Genomic DNA, 4,223 nt, shown 5'->3' with positions numbered 1-4,223 from the left:
AGAGAGAGAGAGAGAGAGAGAGAGAGAGAGAGAGAGAGAGAGATCGAGACCCCCTCAGGTCCAGTCTCATGTTTCTCCCTCAGTGTTCCCAACCTCCTCCCTCCTTCTCTCACTAGTTCATCTGTTCCTTCTCTCCCACCTCGCCCTCCTGTCCTCTCCTCCTCTTCCTCTCCCATCATTCCATTCTTCTCTCGCTGGTTCCTCCTCTTCACTCTCTCATTCCTCCCCGGAGAGCCTTCTCACCGCAGCAGTTGAGGCGTTCGATAGAAGCTTTTAGTTTACATCTGCAGCTCACAAGAGCTGACCTGACACCACGGCCGTGTGTGTGTGTGTGTGTATTCTGTGTCTCACTTTACTGTTTACCGGAACCAGTGACACTAAGCTGCTATTTGCTGTGGTTAGCACATCCAGTGTGTATGTACGTACAGTATGTGTCTTTCAGGTGCGTAAGGCAGTGTTAAAGGAAGAATACGGATTCTTTACTTCGGTCGTTATTTTTGTGTTGTTTTTTTTCCAGCATATTTCGGTACTTCAGCACAGGTTTTGATACTTTGTGCTTCACACAATTCATTCAGTTCTCCAAACATCTGTAAGTTTGATTTCCAGCTGTAGCTGTGAAGCATTAGAAGTCATCGTGTGTAAAGTGTCCTCAAAGCAAGAAGTGAACAGAAAGAAGTTAAGACATATGAAAAACCGTCATTATGGTCTTCATCTAACGCTCCTTTAACACATCATGTGACGAACACTTCCGTCAGAAAAAGCAACCAAAACAAAGCTTAACATTGTGATATTTGTTCTCTCTGCATCTATCTGTGATGGTTGTGTTTCCATAGAGGTGCATGACTTATATGTTGCAGTGAAGAACGAGGCCACAGAGGGAAATGTGACCGAAGGGTTCAGAATCTTGTTAGAAAATATACTTTCACTTTCCTTGAATAATTCACTCAGACAATAGTGTGATAAATGAAGTGCCCATATATTAAATATGCTTATACGTATATTTTTATCTCTTATGTGCACATTTACTGTGCTTACACGTAGTATTGTGTGAGTGTGTGCGCTGCTCCTCTGCAGACAGCATTAAATATTCATCCTCCTGCTCGTATTTCTCCTCTCTCATCTGTCTATCCACCCTTCGCGTCCTCCCTTCCCTTCTTCCTCCTACTTTTCTAAAGCATTCCTTCCTTCCTTCCTTCTCTTGCCATCTTTTCTTTCCATCGTTTGCTGTTTGAAAGGACATGAAGTGACATGACAAGTGTAAGGAGGTAGTAATAGATAGGAAGGAATGTTAAATTAGGCTAAAGGAATTGAAAAGGAGAGTGAGTTGACAGACTTCTTCTCCTCTATCGATCAGTTCTGGACCCCCCCCCCCCCCCCCCCCCCCCCCCCCCCCCCCCCCCCCCCCCCCCCCCCCAAAAAAACCCCAGGGATTTGAATCCGTCGCTCTGTTCTGGGTATAGAGTTCAGGTCCTGTGGGGCGACTGTGTGTCTCTTGATGTCTCTGCATGTGTTAAGATGTGTACATCTGTCTGTGTTTGTGTAGTTCTGTTTAAGGTACGATCATATTCTCTGATTATTCAGGTGTGTGTGTGTGTGTGTGTGTGAGTGTGTGTGTGACAGACAAGAATAATGTGCCGTCTGCTCTGTTTGTTGCTCTGGTATCACATCCACACGTCCTCTGGGTGTCAGTGTTTGTAAGCAGGAGACTTAAAAAGGAATTGAACCGGGTTCTGTTAGTGTGTGTGTGTGTGTGTGTGTGTGTGTGTGAACCTATCCGAGCACAGCGAAGGGGAAATTTCAGCCCAGTTATTGATTTGGTCCGGCCCGTTTCAGGGTCAATGTGATGTCAGCGTTTGTATTATTATTGCTTTTATTGTCTGCTGCTTTTAATTCAACACAACACGATGACATCAAACCTCATTGATTCCTGTGGGTGGACGAGCTGCTGCATATCAAAATAACAACAGGACGCAGCAAAAAGCACTTCAATCAATAGAAGTGCAGGCGTTGAACACAATGAAACTGATGATTACCAACAGAAAGTTCAGTAAACTTGCAGAAATCCGTCTTAGTGCTGAACATAAGACTCTACGGCATCTCGGAGGGAAGGGTGTTGTGCTTTTGTGAGTGTATATATATCTGTTAAGGGGTTGATTTTTCGCTGATATAGAGTACTTTTCCTCAATGGTGTAGATATTGTCCTCACGACCTGTAACTCTTTCACCACCGGTGTTACGGATTGTCTCATTCACTCTCCCTCTACCTGTCTGTCTGTATAAATGTCCTTCGCCCCGTCTGTCTGTCTGGCCGTCTCTCTCTCGTCTCGTCTCTCTCTGGCGTAAACTCTCTCTGGCCGTCTATCTGCGTCTGTCTCCCGGTCCGTCCCTCTGCCCGTCCGTGTGTCTCTCCGCCTCAGTCCTGCTGCCCGTCTCTCTTTCTGCCCGTCTGTCTCTCCGGAGCCTCTCTGTCAGGATTACATGGTGTCAGGTTGGCCAACATGGACACCGGTGGTGGGGAAACAAAATGTTCCTCTCTGCACAAAGCCGCTCTAATCCCTCATCCCCCCCCCCCCCCCCCCCACACACCCCCCCAAACCCCCCCCCCCCCCCCCCCACCCACACACACACACACACAGCAGAACCTGATTACAGAAAGCTGGTGAACGGGCATTAGGACAGACAGACAGGACAGCACTGCATCTCTCTGTGCTGGCTGATTAACTGACTGATTAGTTGATTGGCTTTTTAACTCACTGACTTTGCTAACTGACCCAGTTTACCTGTTTTCTAATTGGCTGATTTGCTGCTGTCCAGGTGAGTGAAAGCCTGGCTGACTGCCTGTCTGATTCAATGACTCGATAACTTAAGCCAGTGGCGCTCGAGCCTGATGGCCAGTTATTTAGTCATCTAGTCAAGTAACTGCTGACTGTCTCACTTTTAGACCTGAGAAAACACGACCACAGTTAGCAAGTTACACGTCATTATTACGCCTCGATAAAGCCAATGCCATCAGCTCAACAGCCCACAATAAATCAATGGTTCAGTGTTGTATTTGTTGAAACCGTTTGAAAGAGTGTTCATGTTTGTATCGAGCAGTGTTACTATTATGTTGTCTTCTCTCTGTCATATAAATGTCAGTATGTGAAGCAAATTAAATGAAATGTTTAATGTTAAAGAATTATTTTCTGCTTATTGAAGTTTACATTTCTTAATCGTTGTCATGTTAAACATTTCTCCTCCTGTGTACGTCACTCAGAACGGTCAAATAATTTAGTCTTGAACCTGAAGATGAAAATAAACAAATAGTTTGGAGTCGATTGATCATGGTCCACCATCAACATTATGACTCCACTGATCAAACATGTAACTTGTTTAATGTTGTAGTGCTATAAATCTTGTATTTGAGTTTTAATGGTCTTTCTTTTTTCTGTTCTGTCATTTCAGCCTTAACCGCCTACACGTACCTCACCATCTTTGACCTGTTCAGGTGAGTGTGTTCTGCATCGGCTGTGACATGAGTGTGTTTCCTCTCATGAGCTTTATTCACACATGATTGTACATTTTAACACAGAGAGAGAGAAATAAACCAGAATTTAATGAATAATCCAGCTTCTTACATGTGAAGATGTCATGCTTTATTTGTCTAATATGATGACGAATAGATTTCCTTTTTCTTTTCTTATTTTTATGAAACTGTGATACATTCCTGATCATTTTTGATTGTGTAACAATGTGTGAGATGTGAGACGACACTCGTTGTCTGCTCAGCTGTGTTTTGCTTTTTTTTTATGGAGAATTTCCACTCATGAAAAATTCATTCTGAGATTATAATGAATAAAAGATAAATGACAGAAGAAGTGAACTTTAGCTGACCTCTCTGTTGTTCTACCATTTGTCTTTTATCTGAAACCTGTGTTTCCTCCCTCAGTTTGATCACATGTCTCATCAGCTCCTGGGTGAGCATGAAGAAACCAAGTCAGGTGTACTCGTTTGGGTGAGTTCACCATAATCATCTTTCTGTCATGCCGTGTTTATCTATATCGTCAAAGCTCCATCTGTGTTTGTTTATGTGCTCTCATTCACTGCTGTCACACACACACACACACACACACTGTAAACACAGATGTAGCATTGACAGAAAAGCTTCAGTTACTGTTGTCTGGCTCAGCCGAACGGCTTTTATGAGAGAGAGAGAGAGAGAGAGAGAGAGAGAGAGAGAGAGAG

The 4,223-nt window shown here is 43.9% G+C and overlaps 1 long non-coding RNA gene across 1 annotated transcript in view; it reads left to right on the top strand.

Annotated features, from left to right (window-relative positions):
• Window positions 1-2,620: 2,620 nt before the first annotated feature.
• Window positions 2,621-4,223, top strand: part of LOC116378062 (uncharacterized) — a 4,507-nt gene continuing 2,904 nt past the window's right edge. The window contains exons 1-2 of the long non-coding RNA XR_004212268.1: window positions 2,621-3,486; window positions 3,928-3,993. This is a non-coding gene — a long non-coding RNA (uncharacterized LOC116378062). The remainder of the gene's footprint in view (window positions 3,487-3,927; window positions 3,994-4,223) is intronic.

Source organism: Anarrhichthys ocellatus, unplaced genomic scaffold (assembly GCF_004355925.1).
Source record: "Anarrhichthys ocellatus isolate YVR2014 unplaced genomic scaffold, GSC_Weel_1.0 scaffold2023, whole genome shotgun sequence".
In the NCBI taxonomy this organism is placed as follows: domain Eukaryota; kingdom Metazoa; phylum Chordata; class Actinopteri; order Perciformes; family Anarhichadidae; genus Anarrhichthys; species Anarrhichthys ocellatus.
Note: the sequence above shows the minus strand (reverse complement) of the source record. Positions and strands in the feature narration are given on the sequence as shown.